Below are 26,934 nucleotides of genomic sequence, written 5' to 3'. Positions count from 1 at the left end.
AGATGACTCGTTTGTATGACACTAGTTATGTTCAAATAAGTCGTGTAATACTTGAGATAATAGACTTTCGTTGTTTTAACAATTGTATACATAACGGTTGCTCAAGTTTGATTATAATCAAATAAAAATGAACGTATAGGGCAGCCAAACTTTGAAACCACGTGTTCAATCACAATTCATCAGTTAACCCTTAACAAGCCCGTTCATCTGATACCAATATTGTTCAAATCGGTTGTATAGTTTCTAACATAGTCAAGTTTCGTGATTTTCACATTTTGGTACATTACAGACGAAGTTACAGTCCGATTACAGCAGTTAGACCTTTCATTTGACACTAATTTTGTGGATATCGGTTCAACCATCTCTGAGAAAAGTGAGTGAGTCCAAGTAGTTTTCGGAATATGTTTCTTTTCAAGCTGGATTTCACATTTTTAAACATTACAGGCAAAGTAATAATCCGATTGCAAAATAAATCAATATGGTCTTATGGGGCAACAAGACCTTCCGTTTTACCATTGATTTTATGAAAATCGGTTCAGCCATATCTGAGAAACATGAGTGAGATTAAATAGTCTCCAGAACACGTTTCTTTCCATAACTTCTAACCACAGGTTCAACCTTCATAAAATTCAAAAGTTAATGGTTTTATAGATAGCTCGTTCATTTAAAACCAATTTTGTTCAAATCGGTTGAGTAGTTTCTGAGATATTTATGTTTCGTGATTTTTACATTTTGATAGACTCTTAACTAGAAATCAGATTACAATGAAATTCAATAAAGTCTTATGGGAAAACTAGACCTTTCATTTGCAATTAATTTCATTGAAATCGGTTCAGCCATCTCTGAAAAAATTGAGTGAGATTGGGAGAGCGTTACACACACATACACACACACATACAGAAAATGCTCAACTCGTCGAACTGAGTCGAGTGATATACGACATTCGGCCCTTTTGGGCACTTTTATACCTTTAGTTTTTGCAGTGATTGGTATACCTTTCTAGGAGAAAGGCAAAAAGTGAAATGATAGAAATGACTTTTAATTTCAACTTCAATCCCGAGCAAGGCCGCAAACATTGAAATAGTACAATATCAGATTTAAATGATGTTAAGGCCACATATTTTGATCGTAGTTATAGTTTTAAACAGTCTGCGGGTTACGTTTCTTTCTAAAACTTTCAAACCACATCTTTAAACATTATGAAATTCATTGTTTAAGGGTTGCCCAATAATTTGAATTCAACTATGTTCATAGCTTCTGAGATATAAGAGCGATTTTCACATAATACATAATTTCATAGCAACCTATGGGGCTACTAGACCTTTCATTTGACACTAATTTTGTGAAAATCGGTTCAGCCATCTCTGAGAAAAATGAGTGAGCTTAAACAACCTCGGGATAACTTTTCTTTACATAACTTTCGAACCATATGTTCAATCATAACGAAGTTTGAAAGTTAAGGGATTTGGAGACAGCCCGAACATTTGAAACCAGTTTTATTGAAATCGGTTATGTGGTTTCTGAGATATTGATGTTTCGTGATTTTTACATTTTGATACATAACCTCTCAACTAAATATCCGATTGCAATGAAATTCAATAGCAACCTATGGCGCAACTAGACCTTTCATTTGTAATTAATTTTATGAAAATCGATCCAGCCATCTCTAAGAAAAGTGAGTGAGAAAAAAAGTTGCACATACACACACACACTCACACACGAAAGGGGTCGAGTGGTATATGACATTCGGCCATTGGGACCACTTTTATACCTTTGGTTTTTCCAGTGATTGCTATACCTTTCTAGGAGAAAGGCAAAAAATTAGATTTCGAAAACTTTAAGAGCTACGCTTGTGCATTTTTTTCATTGGTAAGAAAAGTGAAACTTTAACTACTGTAAGGGAAGTCTTACCAGAAGTCCGCTAAAGTTTAAATTTTGGATGGAGACTTTTTTCGAGGAGACAAAACTGTTGAGCCTTGAGTTTGAATTAAAAACGCACAAAACAATTTTTCATGCGTTTTCCTTTACACACACTAACGAAGCAATCAGCAGCATCAATCAAAGTGACCCATGAGTCAGCGGAAAAAAATAAACTCGAGTTCTAACCATGATGGCGAAAACAATGAAACTACTTCATTTAGAAGTGTGCGTATTCAAAGAACGGTGCCCCGCCGCGTCGAAACGAATATTGGGCGCCACTTTGTGGACGCCGGATACGTCCATTTCGGCATCTACAATATCTTGGCACTATTGGACAAGAATCAAAGCATCGAAAAAAAACCGGTTCCAAACGGCCGATGACCCTGAGCGATAAGAAGCTTTAAAGGATGGGATTTAAAGGAAAAGTGGCTACAACGCTGCGTGCGCTTAGTCGGAAGGTTGGTACCCGGCCAAATTGAGAAGATTACCTGGCGAACATGGATGGCAACGACTGGCAGGGCACTTCGTATTCTACTTCCTCCACGAAGGTAGTGAGATCCGAGGTAAAGTTCATTTGACACACCAAGTTCCCCAAAAAGGTACTGCTATAGCTGACAATCAGCGAAAAGGGTATGTCCAAGCCGCTCCTCTACCGCTCCGAACTGGCCGTGAATGGGCAAATCCATAGTAAGAAGTGCCTTGCGTTGTTCATCAAGAAATGCCATAAGGGCGAAAACGCGGTGTACTGGCTGGATCTACTGTTGGCCCACTACTCGAGGCCATCGTTAGAGGAGATGGAGCGTCCCCTAGCTGACCCCATCGAGAGTTTCTGGGCAAAACTGAAGCGTGAGATCCACTCCGATAATTTGACGTGAAAGTTGATAAATATAGCGCAGAAAGAACTCAAAAACATGCCTACACGCACGTTTTCGTCCGCCATTGTGATTTTTCCGGTTGATTGCTCCGGTTAAGGCCATTTTTGAACTTTCCCTATTCCTTACTACCCATTCGGGAAAATAGTGTGACGCCGGCCCTGATACTCAGAGCCCAGAAATTGATTCCAGATGGCTTTTTAAAATCCCAGATGGTGACTTCCGGTTTCTGGAAAACATCCAGAAATGATTGGTGAAAGTTATTATATTAAGTTATAAGTTATATTAACATATTGAAACCAGGTAATCTATCGTAGGTAGTCTTTTCGAATATCGTTCAAGGAATTATTGAAAATAAGAAGGTTGCTCCGAACATATCCATTGCGATCATTCTCCAATGCAATAGTGCAAGCAATCAACTTAACGATCGCGGTTTTGCACACAACGCTTCTGATTTTTCATTACGAGATAAATGCATCATTAAAATAGAGTTGAATTGGACTTTTTTACTGAGTTTTTGATTTTGCTAATTCTGAAATATAAACTCTAGCATTTTCATCACTAGATCTTTTGAAGTTTATTTTGAAAAATACAGAAACAATTGTTTTTCATTGTTAACAGTCAATTTCTATTTGACGACTTGGACTTCCACATAACAGAGCCTATCAGGTTGAGGTAGTTATTAAAATGGATTGATACTCGGGCCGGGTTCAGCTAGTTATGTATATAACTGCTAGATTTCTCTTTTGAAGTTGAAAATGAATATCGCTGTGCGAATCATATTCAAACTACAGAGGAATGACAACATGATGAAAATTTGTCTATCTTGGATGTATCCAACCACAGAAGAAATAGTTGAATGAAATTAATTTGAATACATGCATCAAAAAACGGCTTCGCGATGGGTTAAACCATGCTAAAGCAGTCTAACGTTATCATCACACACAAAAAAATGACAGTATATTTGCATGTAGACATGTTTTCCATGCCGCAGCATAAAGTAAACTTCTCTGTAATGTATTCATTCAAAACATTCCAGGAGTTATTCAAATTTTGGCCGTGGAATATAGCTTTTGTCTAGACGGTTACCGCAAATTTCGTGTGTACATGACAGTTGCAAAGTTGAACGAATATTGGATGCTTACTCACACTGACAAGTTTTTCCATTTTGATACAATCATTGTCAAATCGTAATATTTTTTACAGTGTCGGTGATTTACCAATATCTCTAGGCAAAATCTTTTCAACTCTAATGATTCTAATAATCGATTCTAATAATTAGAACAACTACAGACATTCTAATAGGTTTCGCATTCCCACGAAACAACTATGTATCATAGAACCGTGAAGTGTACCACGAACAGTGTCAGAATAATGAAATACAACTACTCGTGACCGAAATAGCTCAGGCTATTTGCACGCGGAAGGATTCATTTCACGCCCTGTTAACACGACCACGAGCGTCGGTCGGCACCAGCTCCGATGAGTGCCAACGACCAGCGGCTTCGCACGGTTGCAAGTTCCGGGAGATTTAGAGTCCTAAGACTAGTCGCACCCCAAGAAAAAGTCCAAAACGTAACAACGCCGTTTGCTAATTTATATTTATGACCCTCGTCCGTCGAGACCGAGTGATAAAGTATTCCCCGGTGAGCTTTATTACCGGTCGAAAGCGCACGCACTCCACTTACGTCAAAATACCACTCAGCTATGAATCTTTGCTAGAATGGTTCACTGCCAGTAGTACGGTAGAAAAGGCGTTAAATTATAGCTTGTAAAGATATGATTCAGTTCACAAAATACTTTCGGATCAACTTGTTGCAAGGGATTTTTATATGATTATTCTCAAGGAGAATCTTTTTGTAGTCTTATACTGTTTATACCTACAGAATCAAAATCAACATTATAATTATACATCACACATTGTCTTGCTAATCGAACGTAACCATTTGTCAGTTTCATAACACATTCAACGTGTAACTGATAACGGAAAAAAGAAGTGTATCAAGATGCGGGATAATCTCCCGGGTGTTAAGCATTAAACATGCAAACACCCTAATGGATGTCTATTATTCTCCACCAGCCTCGAACAAAGTTTTCCAAGTAGCGATACTGACACTGGGGAAAAGGGTCTTTTATGGTCATGACTAAATTAAATTCTGCTCGCGATTCAGGGCCGTCTGTACCATACAGACAGTGTTTTACATATGCTTATTTACGCACGCACACATTAAAAGTAGCGCACTTCACAGATACACAAGCACTACCTCATACAGCGAGCGACATCTTGAGGGATGTCCATTTAGCTCTGTTCCTACCACACCCACGCACAGTCTCGACCATGCGAAAAAGCGTCTGACGCTTACCGTACAAACCAACACCCACGACGGCGTGACGACCATCAAAGACTCGCCAGACGCAGGCAGACAGGCAGGAAGCAGGATGAAGATTTGATTTTGGGTTCCATACCGTGCGTCGCCGTTAAGAGCGCTTTTTATATACAGCGTCAGCAAGCCGTTATCCGTTGTTGGCGGTAAACCGGTCTCCCCTGTCATTACTAGACCAATCTTCCAGCCGCTGCCCAACGGTAAGCTTTTTAACATGCCAATCTATTGCGAAAGTTACGATACTGGTGAAGGACCCAATCGGTGGGTGGTTGAAAGTCCATGGTAATGAGAATGCTTTGATGGAAGGTTGAAGTTTATGGTTTTATTTTTGTTCAACAACTTTGTACGTAGGTAGTTTTTGAGGCCATTCCACTATCAACCGGCAGTAATTTACCACTGCGGGCAAAAACCCGACGCGACATCGGTTTAATTCTAACCCCTCAGCAGTCATTCTAGAATCACCATTATTTGCAGGTGCCTCCGGCATGTTTTGGTGTAACATAAATCACGTCAGTTAGCGAAATTTGCTGAAATGTAATATAATCAGTTAGAAGTTTGGTTTTTTCTCCTGCGGAAATTTTGGTTTTTTCAGAGAAGTATGGCGCAGCGAAATTTGTGAAAGCGGATCAGGTTACTCATTAACGTTACGTGATAGACGGTATAATGGAAAACAGAAGCATGTTCACGTCACATAGCATCCAAGTCTGGGCCTAATTGAATGTTGTAAGTGCTAGAGGAGGGAAAAATTTCTGCAACTCGATTGATGGATAACTACACTTGTGGTATGATAGTTTTTATTCATATTGCATCTAAATATAACATTTTTACTGCATTCGAAGGGAGCATCGTTTGAACTATTACTGATTAGTATTCTCAACTATGAAACGCACTGTTTTTCAAGTTACCCACAAAAAATTTCATGTTTGATGAATATTGAAGTCACGTAGAACAATAAAATAAAATGTTTGCCCCGAAGAAAAATTATACTCATAAAATTGATTGCAAAAGTAAAAATCCCGCTCAAAAATAGAATTGGAAACAACAAGGTCCTTCATATCTTCAATATAACAGGTGATAACTGAAAATTTGGATTTTTTTTACTGCTGTCAAAAAAGACGAATGAATTTCCCATGAAGATATATTAATTATGAACGAAAAAAAAGAACATTAGGGAAAGGTCCGTTATCGGCCATCCGACGAAGCTATTTGATAATGCCGGAATAAAAGTGTTGTACGGCCTTCACGTCGACTTTTCGAATGCATCTCTTGATTCTATCATTCAACTGTTTGCAGTTAGTTGATTTCCATTTTTAGTAACTTAAAATCTTAAAGAAATCTTCGATTAAATGAAACTGAGGTAGCTTCGTTGGGTTTTCGTTTCGTTGGTGTGATGATATTTTGTCAGGCCAAAAACGCATACCTTTCATTGGTATGGTGTTTTTAAAAAAAATAGAATTAAAATTTTGTTCAAACATTCGTTCTGGTAGCCAAACCACTAGGCTCGAACAAATCTTTTTCTGTCCACTACTCTGGCCGGTCTTCCATTACCTTTCTGGCGGATTATTGTTGAGATTTGCAGGAAATTATACACAGTCGAATGCGGGAAATTTTCGCTTTCAAAATCGTTTACCGAGAACTTTTTGCCAAAATTGTTGTGCAGTTTATTGCGAACTGTACAATGTGCTTGCGGAATGCTCCTTGTTTAAACGCCATTTTGAACAAAACTGGGAATGCAAATGTCTGGAGGTGGAATCCGGCGACATCAATCAACGAAATGCTGAGTCCATCCCAGACATTGAGAACGAATCTCTATTATTCCCAGTCGTAAAAAGAAGAGGACGAAACATTACTATATTTCTTCGACAAAATTTCACTATTTGACCTACATCAAATAAACCATGTGAAAAATCAACAAAATTCAATATCTGAAGTATTCCACACAGCAATACACTATTCAATTTTTATCTATAAAATTGATCTTCCGTACGACTGGGATTATGGAGAAGTGCTGGAATTCGAAAAAGCCAACTATGAACAAGCAAAACGTAAACTTTCTACAATGAATTTGCTGAATCCTATCAATACTGAAGGAAATGTCGACGTTCAGGCAGCTAAATTTCATGCAATTTAGGAGAATATGATTTTAGGAAATGTACCAATAAAAAGGAGAAAAAGATTACAGTATAGAACATAGAACATTTGAGAATGCTCCGTTACCGGCCTTCCGACGAAGCTTTTCTTATGATGCCGGAACAAGAGCGTTCCGCTTTTCGAATGCATCTCATGATTCTATCAATCAACTGTTTCCAGTTCGTTGATCTCCAGTTGCTTTTGCAACACATAGTTTTCATCGGTACGATGTTTTGGAATAAATGGAACCATAATTTTGTTCAGACATTCGTTTTGGTATACATTCTGATTGATAGCCAAGCCACTAGGCTTGAACCATGATTTGGACAAAAAGTCAAACGCTCTTTTCTGTCCACTACTCTGGCGGATTATTGTTGAGGTTTGCAGAAACTGTAACTGGAAAGTTTTCACTTTCAGAATTGTTTACCGTGAACTTTTTGCCAAAATTGTTGTGCAGTTCATAGCGAACTGTATAATGCGCTTGCGGAATGCTCCTTGTTTCGACGCCATTTTGAAAAGAACTGGGCATGCATAATTAAAACAAAAAAAACAACTGGCACAAAGAGGAGAGAGGTAGCTTTCATATACATACTCTAAATTTTCTCTGAGCATGGTCGTTGTGGAGTAAGAGAGCCTCTAAAAAATTCCAAATTTTTAGTTGTCACTTGTTACATATTTGAAAAGCAATGCGCCGAGTGGAGTCACTAGCAATCGACTACTGATAAGTTTAGGATTTTTGAAGCCTCGAATGAAATTAATAAAGTTTTGTTCTGGCTTTTCGCTAACAAATTTTAACAATTCCATGTTCCGTTGAACCACTTTACACTCATAGCCAAGCAATGACATCTAGTGCAGATGTGAATGAAACAACCGATAGTTTCTACAATTCTTTAATAGATAGCAATACACAAACGGTTGCGCTCACTGGTATGATTTATTAGCAGAAGTTAGCGACGGTGTCCCAAACCTTTTATACGCGCTTCGCAACTTGAATTGGACTGCATTTCCCCTGCCAGCGTATGAATCATGTTACGTGCTCATTAATCTGCACCATATTCAAAATCATAAAGATTCAGCCGCATTATTACCACAACTCAGCTTTTATAGACCTTCGCGGCATCTTAGAACAAGAAAACTTTTTTTTCGCAAAACAGTGCAGAACAAACTATGCAAAAAATCCTTTCATAAATAACATGATGCGTCAGTATAATCTCCATTGCGAACATTGCACATAACAATGTCAGAAGAACAAATAAAAAACTGTCTGAAATACACTAAAAATTTCTAAGTTTGCAAAGTAATTTTAAATATATTTTATATCTTTTCAAGTTAAAACAAAAATGGCAATAGTAGAGGCATGTAACTACTCCATTTCAAATGTTACTATTGAGACATAACGTAGTGCATTTGGGAGTTAAAGGCTGTTTTAACAATGTTCTTTATACTTATAGACCGTTCCGATAATTATAAATACACTTACGATCAACCGTCATTTCAAATAACGTGCAGTATTCAACTAAACGTTGGCTGCGTCCTGTTGTTTACATCTAAAAGAAACAGGTGCTGTCATTTTTTCTAACATTTAGTGCGAAATTTTGAAAATGCGTGGCCTTTCTCCCGAGCATAGAAAGCGAATTGTGCACAAATGGGGCACCGTAAGTGGTCTTTCTATAAGAAAATTAGCCAGAGAAGAAGGTATAAGTGTCGGAGCAGTTCAAACCGCATTGCGGAAGTATTGTGACTTACCATGCCTGTTGATCCCACAATGGACAAAAAGGTTAAGGAATACTACAAGCGGCATCCTTCAGTATCAGTACGAGATGTGGCGAGAAAGCTTGGAACCTCGGCGAGTAACGTTATGCGTGCCAAGGGAAGAATGGGTCTGCAGACCCGTCGGAAGCAGAAGCAGCCAAAACGAAATCCAAAACAAGCTGAATCTGTGAAACCGAGAGCTCGGAAGCTTTACGACAAACTTCTGACCAAAAAATGGGGTGTGTTATCATGGATGGCGAAACCTACATAAAACTGGACTATAAGACTCTGCCAGGACCGCAATTTTATACATCACCGAAGGGAACGGATGTTCCTGGACCAGTGAAAGCCATTTACACCGAATAATTCGGCAAGAAGGTAATGGTTTGGCAGGCCATTTGTGAATGTGGGAAAATATCTCGTCCATTCATTACGAATGACACAATGAATGGTAAAATTTACGTGAAAGAGTGTTTGCAGAAAAGGTTGTTACCCATGGTTAAGCAGCATAACAATCCTCCAATCTTTTGGCCCGATCTTGCTTCCTGCCATTACTCTAAAAATGCACTAGGGTGGTATAAAACAAATAATGTCACATGTGTCCCAAAGGAGATGAATCCTCCAAACTGCCCTGAAATTCGCCCTATTGAAACTTTTTGGGCATTGACCAAGGCAAAGCTGAGGAAATATGTCAAACCAGCGGACAATGTTGAAAAATTTAAAAAAGATTGGCTTAAAGTGGTAAAAATGGTCGGAGAACACACTGTGCAAAAGCTTTTGAGTAGTGTTTAGAGAAAAGTTAGAGAACTCGCGTATCCTACGAAAAATAATCCCAACTTGAATTGAAACTGGAAAGAAAACACTTATTATCTATATTAATAAAAAAAAATAAAATGACCCGAAAAATCCTGTATTTTTTGTTTTTTTCAAGAAAGAAGATGTATTTATAATTTTCGGAACAGTCTATAGAGAAAAAAGATACTTTCGATTCAAAACCGATCGTCAAAAAACCCCAGAGTACCTCTCTGAATTTCACTTTTTCCCCTTATTTGGAGTATCCTTTAAACATTGGAAGCAATCGCCATTACTCAAGATTGCTCTTTCAACCGGAATTCGCATTTTCGAATAATACCTCTGGAACCAAGAGTGAGCAATTTATCGTACATCTGTCCGTTATTATTATGTATAACACGAAACTTATGTGTAAAACACATAAAAGATTTCTGGATTAATGATGTCTACATATTTCGCAACAGTAAACTGTATTCAAACATAATTAAAAAGAAATTAAAAAAAACTAATTGTGATGGCGTTTAGGACACTTTTCCATCGCCTACAAATTATTTGAGTTTGCTTTCAAAGCCTTCTATCTCGAAATAGATAATATTCTTAGAAAATTATTTTATGCTTCTGTACAAAAAAATGGTGTTTGAGACATATTTTTGATTACCTATTTGACATTCGTCAATTATGCAAATAATAGCTCTCACCGGTACTTAACATTTTTCGTGCCACATTGCCAATTGAAAAAATACTAGAATGTCTGTTTTGATTTTTGTTCCGCGTTCCCATACATTCAACGCACTGTGCAGCGCCTGAATAAGATGGTCAAGTCAATTTTACCGGCAAATCACGACGTGACGGTGTTGATGGACGACGAGACCTGTCTTACCCTGGATGGCAACGACTGGCAGGGCACTTCGTATTTCACCTCCCCCACGAAGGAACTGAGCCCCGAGGTGGTGTTTATTTCACACACCAAGTTCCCATAAAAGGTGCTGCTGTGGTTGACAATCAACGAGAAGGGTATGTCAAAGCTGCTCTTCTTTCGCTCCGGACTAGCCGTGAACGGGAAAATTCATAGTACGAAGTGAAGAAAAACCTTAAGGCCGAAGACACGGTGTTTTGGCCAGATCTGGCGTCGGCCCACTACTCGAAGCGATCGTTGGAGAAGATTGAGCGGTTGAATATCGATGTGGTACCCAAGTTGGCCAACCCGCCCAACGTCCCCAAGTTGCGTTCCGTCAAGGATTTCTAAACAAGCCTGAAGCGTAAGATCTGCTCTAACAAATTTGTCGCGAAAAATGAGGAGGAATTGATAAATAAAACGAAAAAATAAATAAAAAATTATTCCACCTAGCGGTCAGACTCAGCCTTTCTCATTCAAACTTATTATTTATAAAAATAGATTTACATGAATGCTTAAATCCAATAAAAGTATATTCACTCTTTGGGTTCTAAAATATTGATGTTGTAATTGAAGTATAAAATATGAAATTTGACGTAATGTTAGTGCTTAAGAAATAGCGAAATAAAAGAAATGACTCTCAATTTCGAACAATTTAATCACGAGCGATACCGGAAACGCTCAAATAGTACGATACCACATTTAAATCATGTTAAGGCCATATATATTGATCAAATCAGGTTTAGTTTTAAATAGTCTTTGAATTTCTTTTGGATCCATAACTTTTGAACCACATATCAAATTGTTATGAAGTTGCTATTTGTAAGTTTGAGAAATGACACGTTTGTATGACACTAGTTATGTTCAAATAAGTCGTGCAATACTTGAGATAATAGTCTTTCGTTGTTTTACAAATTAAAACATAACGGTTGCTTAAGTTTGATTACAATCAAATGAGAAGGTAACGTATAGGGCAGCCAAACTTTGAAACCACGTGTTCAATCATAATTCATCAGTAAACTCTTAACTACCCCGTTCATCTGATATCAATATTGTACAAATCGGTTGTGTAGTTTTTAAGATAACGAAGTTTCGTGATTTTCACATTTCGATACATTACAGACGAAGTTACAGTCCGATTACAGCAAAATTCAATAGGGTGTTATGAGGCAGCTAGACCTTTCATTTGATACTAATTCTGTGGAAATCGAATCAGCCATCTCTGAGAAAAGTGAGTGAGTCCAAGTAGCCTTCGGAATATGTTTCTTTTCATAGCTGGATTTCACATTTTTAAACATTACAGGCAAAGTAATAATCCGATTGCAAAATAAATCAATAGGGTCTTATGGGGCAACAAGACCTTCCGTTTTACCATTGATTTTATGAAAATCAGTCCAGCCATCTCTGAGAAACATGAGTGAGATTAAATAATCTCCATAACACGTTTCTTTCCATAACTTCTGAACCACATGTTCAATCTCCATAAAATGCAAAAGTTAAGGGTTGTTTAGGTAGCCCGTTCATTTGAAACTAATTTTGTACAAATCGGTTGTATAGTTTCTGAGATATTCATGTTTCGTGATTTTTACATTTTGATACATAACCTCTAAACTATAAATCAGGTTACAATAAAATTCAATAGGGTCTTATAGGGCAACTAGACCTTTCTTAGTTTTAAAAAGTTTATTTGACACGGCACGATACAATTTAGTTTAACTGAGCCAACTACAAACTAGACCTTTCATTTGCAATTGATTTCATAGAAATCGGTTCAGCCAACTCTGAGAAAATCGAGTGAGATTGGGAGAGCGTTACACACACACACACACTCATGCAGAAAATGCTCAGTTCGTCGCACTGAGTCGAGTGATTAACGACGTTTGGCCCTTTTGAGCACTTTTATACCTTTAGTTTTTGCAGTGATTGCTATACCTTTCTAGGAGAAAGGCAAAAAGTGAAATGATAGAAATGACTTTTAATTTCAACTTCAATCCCGAGCAAGGCCGCAGACATTGAAATAGTACAATATCGAATTTAAATGATGTTGAGGCCACATATTTTGATCGTAGCTATAGTTTTGAACAGTCTGCGGGTTACGTTTCTTTCTATAACTTTTAAACCACATGTTTAAACTTTATGAAATTCATGGTTTAAGGGTTTAAAAGCCCATTAATTTGAATTCAACTATGTTCATAGCTTCTAAGATATAAGAGTGATTTTCTCATTCTGACGCAGCGCCAAAACTAAAAGTTTGATTACAATGAAATTCAATAACGCCCTTAGCGGCAAATAGACCCTTCATTTGACACCAAGATATAAAGAATCGGTCAGACCATCTCTGAGAAAAGTGAGTGCGAAAAAAAGGTGCACATACACACGTACACACCCACACACAAACATATACACCTATACATGCATATATGCAGAAAATGCTCGATTCGTCGAACTGAGTCGAGTAGTATATGACATTCGGCCATTTCAATCATTTTTCTACCTTTTAATTAGCCAGTGATCGTTAGGAGAAAGTCAATATGTTTACTTTCATTATGTGATTTCACATTTTTATGAACAAGGGACACAGTTACAATCCGATTGCAATGAAATTCAATAGCAACCTATGGGGCAACTAGACCATTTGACACTAATTTTGTGAAAATCGGTTCAGCCATCTCTGAGAAAAATGAGTGAGTTTGAACAACCTCAGGATAACTTTTCTTTACATAACTTTTGAACCATAAGTTCAATCATAACGAAATTTAAAAGTTAAGGGTTTTGGAGACAGCCCGATCATTTGAAACCAGTTTTATTGAAATCAGTTGTGTGGTTTCTGAGATATTGATGTTTCGTGATTTTCACATTTTGATACATAACCTCTAAACTAAAAATCCGATTACAATGAAATTCAAAAGCAACCTATGGCGCTAGACCTTTCATTTGCAATTACTTTTATTAAAATCGGTCCAGCCATCTCTGAGAAAAGTAAGTGAGAAAAAAAAGTTGCACACACACACACACACACACACACACACACACATACACACATACATACATACACACAGAAAATGCTCAGTTCGTCGAAAGGGGTCGAGTGGTATATGACATTCGGCCATTGAGACCACTTTTATACCTTCGGTTTTTCCAGTGATTGCTATACCTTTCTAGGAGAAAGGCAAAAACATGCCTACACGCATGTGTTCGTCCGCCATGGTGAATGTTCCGGTTAACTGCCGGAAGGCTGCACACAAGGGCTAGAATTTTTTTACGAGGAAGCTAACATAATTACCTTCCTTAGAAAATTTATCAAACTTAATTATCTGTCTTAGTTATTTTTTTACCACCATTCGAAAAAAAAGTTCATTTTTTTAAACGCATACGTTAATATTGTATGTAGTCTACATTTGCTTGACGAAATAAATAAACAAACAAAAAAATACTGGCATAAAAAGGAGAGAAAGAGAGCTTACAATATACATATTCTCATTTCTCTCTGAGCGTGTTTGTTGTGGAGTAAGAAAGCCTAAAAAAAATCTAAATTTTTACTTTTCACCCGTTATTATCAGAATAATCATAACTATAAAATCATTTTATTTTCTATTATCATACACTCGAATGTTTTAACATTTTCTGTTTTGAAAAGGGTTTCTGTTTTTAGAAGAGGTTTGTTTTTGCCAAATTACCAGAACAAAATTTGAAAATGTTATTTCATGCAGTAAAATTACAGTGCTGCGATATGCGATATTTTTCGGTAGTTTACCAGCAATAGTATTTCAAATATTTCGTAGTTCTTTCGACGTGAAATTTAGTCTTACGACCACATCTTAAACATCGTGAGTGTCACGAAAATTATCCAAATTCAAATGCCTACTACTCAGTCAATTTTCAACAGATTACTTCATTCATGCAGTTATAAATTCGAAAATTAGTAAAGCGCTCACTATTTTTAATTCCAAGATGGTGATTTACGGTTGCTGGAAATCAACTTGAAATGCCCAAAAACCGAAAATCAACTCAAGAGGCTATTTTGAAATTCAAGATGGTGACTTCCGGACTTCGCAAAACAGCCAAAAATGACCACATATACTACCCAATATGTGTACTTCTAGAATGGGATGTTACCCAGACACCCGAAATCAAACCAAAACGTAATTTTGGAATCAATTTTGATTCCTAGGACACAACATAAAACGATTAAATAGTACCTAATATGGATGTTTGCCATGCCTTTATTTATCTAATCTCGCATGGCGCATCGTTGAGACACGAAGTTCATAAACTCAGCTAGTGATAGTTTCCTATCTTATTTTAATTCTCATGGCATTTAAATTCAAACGCTCGAGTCATTCGAGAGTACAATAAACATCACTCCCCCGTTGCCAAATTTGAACATTTAGCATAAAACCGAAGCTCAAAGAGAGTTGCAGTCTTCGCACAAAGTGTACACAAATGTTCGCCATTTCTGCTTGTTGAGAAAAGATAACGCGTCTGTTAAAATTGGTGTTTCCCACGTACGCGCGATGGTTTTATCCCTGAATAAATCACACTTTGTGGTGAGATTTGTCCAACCGACCTCTTTCGCGTTATTTGCAGACTAAATGGAAACGTCTGATACAGAAATTAAACATAGCAAACAATAATCTTCTATAATTTCCCTCAATCCACGATAAAATAATTGCTGGCTGTACTTTTACTCTTTGTTGTAGTGAATTATTCCAGGTGCTCAAATCCAACATTTTATTCCGACAGTGAGTTAACGGCTGTGACCATTGCAATCCTTGTGAAAAATAAAAACCGACAAGACCCTAACGTCAACACCGAAAGCAGATAGGAGAAACCAACGATGGAGTGGTGGCAAAAACGGTTGCATAATTTGTTACTTCTCTTTACTGAGGCAAGGTTGCGTATAAACCAAAAATGCTCTAAGAAGTTTTAAACTATGTGATAGGTTTAATTCAACTTGAAAGTAACGTTAAACTAGTGATTCGTCATTGGCTACGTCTCCAATTATTTCTATAGGCCAACCCTGATCGGTGGGTGAGATAACAGGAGGAAGTCATGCTTAGTGACTCGAAGTGATTAATTATGCTAGGTTAGAGTGCAAATCTGGTGGAACAAACGACTCCCGTGTCAAAACCCGATAGTATTAGTGACAATAGCGAGAAATTTGCTAACAAATTGATGTTTCGGTAATCGTTTCTAGTTACAGAGAAGTTGGGTTAGAATTAGACAAAGCAATACGATACGGTCTTCTTTTAGGCGATATTTATATAAAGGGAGACCAGTATTACCGAATGCAACCAAGAATTAACTACCTGAGCGCATTTCCGTCTGTAAACATCTACCTCTTTCTCTCACAGTTTGGTATCATTTTGAAAGAACTCAAATTGGTCACGATAGTGGTTGTCGAGTAGCTGCATCCGCAGCACAAATGTTTGCTTTGCTTTTCGCATCTAGCAAGCTCAAAAAGTTAACTTTTGTCCGAAACCAACGCCACTCGGTACATGCTTTCGATTGAATGATAAAAAACTAGAGCTCAAGCCAACCATTTTTTTTAAGTTAAAATGATTATACTTGAAGTTTCTTTGATAATTTTCAACGAAAAAAAAATCAATTTAAGATTATTGGCTCACTAAATATTTAGCGATTATTTCAATAAGGACTTAGTATCCAAAAAGGTTATTATTTTCTGCAATCATTTTCCTTTCTGAAATCATATTTATAAGCTACAGTGTGATTTATTTCTATTCGCAAAAAAATAAATGAATAATTTCTTTCCATTTCATTGCTTATAACCAATCCCTACTTTTTAGCGAAATAACAAAAAAATAGGAAGCAACACGTCATAAGAAACGAACATCAATAAATGTTTGGTCTTTATATTAATCCAAAGACCGGAAAATTTTCTTTACCTATGCCGTAGTATCTCCGCGCTCTCTTTAATATCCGCATTCTAAAAAAAACTGTGTAAATCCACCCAACACCAAGAGACTAAATAATATTTTCTTCGTTAAAATTATTTTCAATGTAATAACATCGGTCGAAATTTGTTTGTTACGCATCTAGAATTAAATATTATATTTTGGAACAGTGTCATACCATAGCAATCAGAAATAATATAGAAACTATTTTGCAGAACTATTTATTACAAAAATAAAGATAGAAGCAAACATCATAAACATTGCAATAAACAACACAGACTGCCACTCCCACCCACATCCGCATAAAGTTCGTATTTCCCAACCAATTTTACAACTTTCTACGGTGTGACAAAGGTTAAAGCTTCATTACGGATTTCATCAATTCGCTCATCCCTGCCCATTGCCGCAGGCTGTCTGGATCTTGGCCATTATTCCGCTCACGCAGTGACCGGCTACGAAGCGAAATCCCGAACGAAGCTTGCCGAAGGCAATCATGAAGCGTAGAACAGGGCAGCTCACATCACACTATACTGCTGAACAGCTATCCTGTCCTGACTCGCGCGTCTGACGACGACACATTTTTCTCTTTTGAGCTCGCCTCTGATCTTCATCCTTTTCCGTGCTACAGCTGAATCCACAAATCAGATTTTTCCTCCTACGCTTTTCAAGCAAGAAATTTAGGTGGGGAATGTTTTCACGCTAGAGCAGACTACAGAGAACAAGCTTATTTATTCTGTATCACACAATTCAAGCGGGTTGTCAACGCACTAATGCAAGTTGGAGAAGTACTTGTTTATCGTTCGTAGAAAATTAGATTATAAATTATGTACGCAACCAATAATCGTACGTAATTAATCAACCATTGATGTTGCGCCGCGTACATTGCAAAACTCTAGAGCAAAGGAACAACTAAATTAACTGTACCGTCAAGCGTAACGAACCCGTCTAAGTAAAGTTATTCTATCATATTTCAAGCAGAGTGTTAATGCATAAATTGAATTTCGTCGCACGTGGGATACCGCAACATTTGCCTTGTCTATCTGGAGGGTGGCTGAACCTCCTTACAACCCACGCGTTTCCACCCCCGCTGACCCCCACGAGTTTATGAGCGTCACGATAAGAAATTTCTCTCCTTCACAAACGATTATTTTCGGCATCGGTGCAAAAACAGTTTTCCTTTATCGGTGCTGTTTAGTCGTTTACGAGAAGGTTTGCCAAACTCACAGATGATAAGTTGATTGTAATTGTTTCTCAACACGATATTTTTCTCCGGACTCTAGGCGAACACAGTTAAAACGCACCTTAATAATGCTGGGTGTGTGAGTGTGGGTTTGGGCCCCCGCAAAGAGGTTCTCAAAGCAACGCCAGATCGTATCATTTCTCCCGTGCTTTGCCTGAAGCTCGTAAACTGGGTTGCTTTATGGCGAAAATGTCAGCTCCTTATTTTTGTTCAGACAGGGATACATACACGGTTATTATGGTTTATCGTTTTAGTTGCTTCCGAAGAGTCACGGGCAAATTGGGAACAATTATTTCGGAGAAGTTGGATAACGAGTTGGATGCACGATAATTTTGGATAGTCTAGTACTAATAATGAAACGAAATAAGTTTATATAGGTCAGCGTGTTTTTCGAGTGATAATAGTTCTAAAGTAGGTTAGTTGGAATTCTGGTGCACAGAAATGCAAACTGAAAACTATGCTCCTCTTCTAATTTTAGAAATAGCGTGGACTACATCAGGTGCGAGTTTAATAGTGAAACCTGTGTCTGCTCAATCTTCTGGCTCCCGGTTCCCTTAATCTGGATTTACTTGATATAAACACGTACTGTTTAAATGGTTACCTAGTGTGTCCGTATTATTTTTACAACCTTCTAATAACTGGGTTCGCCGTTGAGTTACGCATATTCAATTACAACAGGGCCAGTATAAAAATGATCGATCATGGCACAAAAACAGTGAGTTGGATTGGTATCATGTTCTTAGTGATAAATTTTCAACAACTTGGAAAAAAAAACAAACAAACAAAGTTCAGAGTGAAAATGCCAAAATACTCAAACGTTCATAACTTTTTGGGTTTTCATTTTACCATCACCAAATTTTGACAGACAGTAGTGATAATGAATTTTTTATCTATCTGTCACCATTTCAAATAGGCCCTTTTGAAACAGCAGTCACGAGTCAACATGAACAGCGGATATCATAAAATAACCTTATTACCAAAAGAAACAACTGTGAAAAGTTCCAGCGAAATCGGAAATGGTCGATCAGGATCGATTTGATAAGTAGCATGAAAAACTCTATACATACAAACTTCGCTGCCAACTGTTCAAGTGTACAGCACAATTGCAGGGCTAGCGCTACGATCCTGCTGACACTAACAGTCTCTCCCGAGCCGGGATTCGTACATACGACGACTGGCTTATTAGACCAGTATCGCACCTCGAGACCAGTTAGGAGTGATCCTTCAATATCCTTGTCAAATATCTAGCAGATGTATGTGTTTTAACGTTTGATCCATACAACAATGATTAGAAGAACACGCAAACGGGATCCGGCAAATTAATTAACAAGTACAAACGTTAGAACGTAAATTGCTTCTGTAAAAACAATAACACAGGTGTGGTCTGTAATCTCGAACTGAAAAAAATATAATCCTTAAATGCGCAATGTTGTTTTAAAATAACATTGCATCTTTCTTTTCAAAATTACAGTCGAATCCCTTTATAGCGACATCGCAAGGGACTGTCGTTATAGCGAAATGTCGCAATAATACGAAGAATGTTTGCATATGTAGAACAGAAGGTATAGTTGAGAATGTCGTTATAGATTCAGCAATTTCGTTATAGAGAGATTCGACTGTACTATTGTCGCAATAAAGAATGACAAGTATTAGTTTTGGTATGCCGTTATAGAGGAAGGTCGTGATAGCGAAATGTCGCAAAAAAACGAAGAATTTTAGTATAAAACAGACGGGACTGTTGAGAATGTCGCTATAGCGAGATTTGTCACTATAAAAAGTGTCGTTATAGAGGGATTCGACTGTAATGTATTCTAGTTTTTCAGTAACGTAATTCATTAGGTTTCAATTAAAAAATAGTGACGTCTAGACAACTGTACCAATGAATTAAATTTCTAAAAAAAAACTAAAATACACCTATATTCAAACGTTATTCGCAATGTTTTGTTTTAAACAACATTGCGCATTTGAGAACTAAATGTTATAGCTTTTTACCCACTCCTGTGAACTTTGGTGCCGCAGGCTTTGATGAGTTTTCTCGAAAAACATATAGGGTAAAGTGACAAACCCGAAGAGCAATTACAATGCGACACTTTGAAGTTAGTTGGAATATTTCTATCCTATCTAGGGGCACCAAATTTCACAGGCATGGTTAAAAACTATAATCTTTCTAGGGCAACTATGCAAAACACGTCGTGTCGTGTTCGTTTTAGGTTTCTCCTTACGGTTACAGAGACTTAGTGCGTACTTTTGCCGTACAATGAGTTGGTTTGATTTTTATAACAAACGCCAAAATATTATCGGCAAAACAAATTCACCCTACAAAGCACAATTATACAAGGTTCTGCTGATTTCGAGTTTGTGTAGTTTCCGAACAGGTGAATCGTAGTTCCCAAAACTTAGAAAACTCAAAACACACGTTTCCCTATAACTCATAACACCATTTTAACGGAATCTTATGTGTTTTCATGTGTGATAACTGATGTTATAATGCTGCAAATTCATACAATGTTGCCAGTTAATTTTGTTCGTATGTTTCAAAAGGACTAATGCGTACTTTTGCCCCCCACTACTCTAAAAGGTTATATAACTTCTTACACCAGGTAAAAGTTTCGTTTTCTGAAAGTTTAAGAATTCAACAACAAAACACTCGCTTGTTCATAAGACATATCAATTTTTTTTGGCAGAGGTTTGCGGTGTTTTCGATAGAGACCCAGCAGATCAACTAAAATAAAAAAAACTCATATTATTTAATTAGGTTAGAAGTGTGCCGAGCATCTGAATGATCGATTTTATAAGAATTTTGTTTTCAGTGCAAGCAGTAGCGTTTTTCCCGAAAAAACATGTTTTTAACGCTAAAAATTGTACTAAAAAACTTTTTGCGGCAAAGGTCAACTTCGGGTATCAAAAAACGATCGTTCAACTACCGGAAAATTAATACCGAACATTTTGAAAAAGGATGAAAAATATCGGTTCAGAGGTTTTACCGCAATCGTAAACACGGCAGACTCATTTTTTGAGAAGCATTATTTCGGGATTAACGCGTATCAAATTTCAAGTTTCTCCTATGCGGCCATGACGAGCCGCGTTTCAAATCGCTCTAACTTTCTTCCTAATGCTCATATCTGAATAAAAATTTGTAAAAATGTTCTCAAGAAGTTGTACTTTAAGATAACGTAACACAATTTTTTTGATTTCTTGAAAACTAAAAAGGTGTTGTTTGTGCTATTTTCGTTTTCGAAGCATAAAACACAAATGAAAAAAACCTCGTTTAATCAGCAGTTTTCTCTGCAGAATAAACTATTCCTCTATCTCTTAAAACAAAAGAGTTACTCTTTTTTTCAAAGTAAACTTCAGTTAACTTTTGACACTTTGAGATTATACGGGTCATTCATATAAACCGAGTTGGCGAACCACGGAACCTTAGCTGGTTACGTAGTCCGTAGTCGCCTAGTCCGTAGTCGTTTTTTTTTTGTCACATGTCATAAGCGTTAAAGATAAACAAATTCATCAACCACTTCAAATAATTTCCCCATCAATCTCCACTCCACTTCAGCACCAACACCACCGAAAATCCCACGCTCCTTGCCAGCTACCATGTACTTTATCTTGGCAAAGTTTATGCTGAGTCTTAACCTCGCCGCTTCCCTGTTAAAAGGTGTAAAGGCCTCCTCAACGGCCTATGATCAATACCTATGATATCAATGTAGTCCGCGAAACCAAGGAGCATGTGGGATTACGCGATGATCGTATCGTTTTTCGCACGTTTGCTCTTCATACTGCATCTTCAAGGGCGATGTTGAAACGTAATTTGGAGAGCGCATCCCTCCTTTCTACTCCATCTTACGTTACAAACGCGGCTGATGTCTCGCCAGCTATCCGCATGTAAGATTTCGATTCCTCCAGCGTCATACGATTTAGCTTAATTACTTTCATCGGGAATCCGTGTTCCAGCATAGTCTGCCACAGCTCGTTTCTTTTCACTGAGTCGTATATCGCCTTACATTCTACAAACAGATGATGAATCTGCAAGTTATACTCCGCCGTGAAACGCCCCTGTCGTTGATCCGTTGTGAAAGGCCCCTGTCGAAAACCAGCCTGGTATTCGTCGACGAAAGATTCCGTTCACGGTGTCAGTCTGAAGAACAGAATACTGGTGATCCCTTGGTATGCGGATTTGATCAGCGTAACGCCCTGAAAGTAGCAACAATCCAACAACTGCTTTGCCTCCACTGTAGTAGACGTGATATTTCAGAGAGGTGTGTTCAATATGGTCTACTGCACGAAACTCTCTTTTTCCGGAATTTGGCCATAGAACCGGAATCGCTGCAATTTCGACTCCCTGCCACTGTAGTTCTCGAGCAAGCAAGCCATCTCGCACCGGTTCTTTGAGAGATCGGACGTTCTAAATTCTACCCAATTTCCAATCGCATACTGTTTTCTGTTTCCCTATTCGTAGCCTAGGTCTTCTTTCCGTTCCGTATTACTAATTTCGTTGTTCGTGATTGGAAGAGGTCGCGGTACCTATATCCTGCTGATGGGGCTGCCATCTTAGGTACACAGTACCAAAAAATGAAATTTACAACTAATACAAATGAAAGCACATAACAATTTCTAGCACATAAAGTGAAAAACATATTCAATTCCACACCGTAAATAATGTACAATACAGAATCGTTTTAAGACATGTAAATTTGTACGTTAATTGATATAAACTTAAAGCTTTGAATATAAATATGCATGCAAATTCACAATATATTCATTTACTTTGCATGTGAATATAATGCCACACGGAATATTACGTAGTTTCCAATGCTCCATTTATGTGCATTTAAAGAAATGTAAATTTTCTTTACTGTGTAAAGCTGACGGGATACAGTATTCCAATGATTCGGCCGCCTGCTCCAAGTCAGACGCTGTTGTACGCCGCCCCTAACATGGGAAGACAGCCGCGTACGACCCCCTTTATCAATCAGCATATGACCAAAGTTTCCACCGGGGTGGAGTTACCCGATCTCTTCTAAGGTTACTCGGTTCCCGGTCGGCACCTCGTGAAGCTTGGGATAGGAGTTGCTGGGCAGGGGTGAATAACCACATTAGGATCTTAAATCAAACGTCTTCAGCCATTTACCAATCAATGTTTATATTACAATTGTGGAGACAATGGTTTATACAGAACTTCAACCCGATTTCAATGGAAAAATAGCGTATTCTGCATAGCATGCACTATTCGTTTAAGAAAAATCTTCAAGCCTATGACTCATTGTTTAAACGTCTTAACAAAGACGGTGGAATCGATTTCACAGCTACATTTAGAACTTGATTCATGATACAATACCAGAACAATATGTTTTATTCTTACGTGTCTGAGAGTGCTGTGATTTGAAAAAAAAGGCTTAACAACATCTTGGAGCAGTGAACATATTAAGACTACTGGATATATAAAGGATGTTTGTGATTGATTTTATATATTGAAACTGGTTTAAATCTACTGCACATTAGACGGGGACACAGTTGTATGGGAAAAAAGCGTTGGTGTAATTTTTTCGCTCCCATGCACTTTTCGTGTTCCTTATGGGTCCTGTAACAACTGTGTAACTTTTCAGATCGATTGGTGGAACGCCTGATTTGCGCCCGATTTTTAAAGTTTCCATACGATTTTATATGGGAAAATCCCATTTTTCAAAACTTATCCTCTAGAAATTTACAGTTGGCTCCTTAAAATATACCAATACATGATATTTGCAGGAAATTTTTCTGGGGATAATTCTTCTGAAGACTGTAAGGCGCTACAAAATTTGTAGAAAAAGTTATTCACCTTAAACTAACCAACTTGATAGTTAATATTTTAAGCAAGCTCTCCGATAATGAAGATAACGTGAGCAAAATATCATACCTTCAAGCTTAATCCTACACGAAAATGTTTTTCACTACGTAGGGGTGTTTAGAAAGCTGATTTCTCACTTTAAGGGGTATAAATCACACAACGAATACTATCAAAATATATGGATTGATATTCTAAGCATTTTCTCCGAAGATACTATGAGCAAAAAATCATGCTTTCAAGCTTAATTCTACGCGAAACAGTTTCTCATCACGTTGTTGAATTTGCAACAGCAGCATGCTGCAGCAGTGTTGCTGGAAAAATTCAATGTTGAGCCGTTCGTCAGACATTCGATCAGTTTAAGGTGAATAACTTTTTCTACAAATTTTGTAGCGCCTTACAGTCTTCAGAAGAATTATTTCCAGGAAAATTTCCTACAAATATCATGTATTTGTATATTTTAAGGAGACAACTGGAAATTTCTAGAGGATAAGTTTTGTAAAAGTGGATTTTCCCATATAAAATCGTATGGAAACTTTGAAAATCGAGCGCAAATCAGGCGTTCCACCGATCGATCTGAAAAGTTACACAGTTGTTACAGGACCCATAAGGAACACGAAAAGTGCATGGGAGCTAATATTTATTTTTTGTCCCACCCTACTGCACATGCGTAGAAAATGTGAAAAAATATTAATTTTCCAACTGACATCTTATATGTCTTGTAAATGACAGTGTGCCAGTACTCAAGTTATTACCATTAGCGTAACTACGGTGGGGATTAAGAGAGACTATAGCCCCCTCTAGGATTTCTGTAGCCCTCCCTAGAGTTTATCGTGCTACTACTAATTTTGCTTCTCAAAATTGTACAGTTGGGACTAGACGACTGGGAATTTCTCAATAATAATAATTGCCTTCATCTACCACACCAAAACAGTTTTGAATCTACTTCAACAAGTCAACAATTTAATAAAAATTATGGAGTCTTTGGATACGTATTTACTCTTTTTTTGCCCTACCACTCTCTCTCTCTTCCTCTGCATTCATTGACGCGCATTTTGATTTCATCAACAAACAGCTGTCAAAATCCAAAAGCGGACATTTTCTCGTATCGTTTGAAATTTTGTCCTCCTGATTGCAATTAAAGGAATCGCCGATTCCGGTAAGTGATTTCAACTATGGACTTCAGTTGATTTCACCACAAATCAAATATTTCCCAGGAATGAAAAAGAACGAGAACAGTAGAGCAGATATTCGGCATTTTTTGTCGACTTCCTTCAGCTAATGCTGCAATGCTGGAATCGGTTCCCACGAGAAATACAAATAGTTGAAAAAAACTTGCCATACCGTTTTTGCAAAAAATATATAAAAAATTTTAGCACTTCCCCCCTAAGATTTTTCCTTAGTTACGCCATTGGTTACCACCATATATTAGAGATCTTTTCTTCATTCTTGCGTGCAATTTGAATTAACCCACTACGTATTGAAAGATGAAAATCACTTACTTTCCATTTGTCAACTTATTTGTCCAGAAAAATACAGCATCCATCACCACATTTCATAGCAAAATTCCGTTTCGATTAAATAGTCTAAAAGTAAATTATTAGAACCATAACAAAGTTGTAACTATAACTGTACAATTGCATTGTACGCTTTTTATTTCACTTATAGATTTTTATTTTTTTATACAAAGCGCCTTCATTTGACGAAAAATTTTTGTTGCCAGTTTCGATTCAATTTCAGAATCCCAGCATATCATTCAATATCTTAAGGTTTTATAATAATTTATTCTTTTTTTTCTTCTCTATTCCTGTACAGTTTGGCGATACAAGTAAGTAAACATTATACTTTACAGATGCCTATATACGAAGAATTCAATATCTGATAACTCAACAGTCAGGTGTAATAAAAAGTCAAAAAGCACTTATTTCGAGAGTTTCCCTTATGCGTGGAAAGTTGTGAAATAACGAATGGGGTTTCTAAATGTAACTTCCATTACCAAATAGCTCTCGCTAAAATATATTAAGATCTTTCTACCATCAAAGATTACGGCAGCATTAAGATGTACAACAAGATTGAATCGAATACGTAAAATTTACATGAAACTCGCATTTGGATAAAGCGCCATCGAGCCTTCCACGGTGCACATTTCGGTTCGGCCACATAATAGAACGGCCAAAACTGGCAATACAACACTGGAGCCAACTATGCAATATACACTATATCCTAACATTGCACTCCGGAGCATCGTTCGAGTACTGTTTACCTCCTCCTCGGTGGATCTGGAAATTGGAATACAGCGGCTCCTGCTGGGTGGTTCTTGAGAAATTGCTACGAAGCGAGGCATCCGTTCCCGGCTGGCTTTTGATGTGCGAACCGTAAAAACTTATTTTCCACGGTTCAGGCTTTTGGACCGTTTTCTTCGCCCTGTAGCCTTGTTGAGTGATTCAACGCAATGGATTTCTGCGATATCGTCCTATACATATGTACAGACACATATGTACGCTCTGAATACAAGACCGCAACGTCGCTGGTTAGTGTTTCGTTTTACGCATCCGGACCGTTGCCAATAACGCACTGTGAAAGCCTTCGTCGGACTGGAAACAAAAGACAGACGTCCCAGAGAGATGATGCAAACCGATTTATAACCCGCATCGGAACACTCTCATAAAGCATTGCGATAGCGAAACATATGAATCCAACGGGACAGAAGTCGAACAATACGGGAGCCGGTGGCGATGCAGTTGAAACAAAATTATTATTGCAAATTCCAATTTCGGTCCATTTTAGAGCGATAACTAATTTTGCTGTCAATTTTATCTTATTTTTCATGTGCGTCGACATTCGAAAGTTGGTGTAATCTAGTGGTGGAAATAAATTTTGAGTACGTTAACATCTGCATAAATTCAAATCTTGAAATTTATGCTTTAGCTAGTCGATAACTACAGAAAAAAATCGCATGAAAAAAAATACTTATGACGAACGAGAACGACTTTTTATTATTGGCAAAAAACCAACATTATTTGGAATGAATAGAATGCAAAGCTGCCTCCGATTCGAACTTTTTCCCATTCCTTTTGTCCGAGCAGACAAACAGTATTCGATTATTCGCTTGCTCCAATGTTATCATCATATAGCATATGCCTGTAGATTACCTCAGATCTGCTAAGACAAATATTTCCGCACCACAACTATGGTGGCCCCCGTACTAGATTA

General features: G+C 37.5%; 1 long non-coding RNA gene across 2 annotated transcripts in view; it reads left to right on the top strand.

The window, feature by feature from the left end:
• The window catches only part of LOC129723320 (uncharacterized), a 37,398-nt gene extending 11,849 nt beyond the window's left edge, over nucleotides 1-25,549 (top strand). For both annotated transcript variants that reach the window (XR_008727743.1, XR_008727744.1), the window contains exon 3: nucleotides 25,537-25,549. This is a non-coding gene — a long non-coding RNA (uncharacterized LOC129723320). The remainder of the gene's footprint in view (nucleotides 1-25,536) is intronic.
• The last annotated feature ends 1,385 nt before the right edge of the window (nucleotides 25,550-26,934 follow it).

The sequence above is a fragment of the Wyeomyia smithii genome, chromosome 2 (genome assembly GCF_029784165.1).
Source record: "Wyeomyia smithii strain HCP4-BCI-WySm-NY-G18 chromosome 2, ASM2978416v1, whole genome shotgun sequence".
Lineage (NCBI taxonomy): Eukaryota > Metazoa > Arthropoda > Insecta > Diptera > Culicidae > Wyeomyia > Wyeomyia smithii.
Note: the sequence above shows the minus strand (reverse complement) of the source record. Positions and strands in the feature narration are given on the sequence as shown.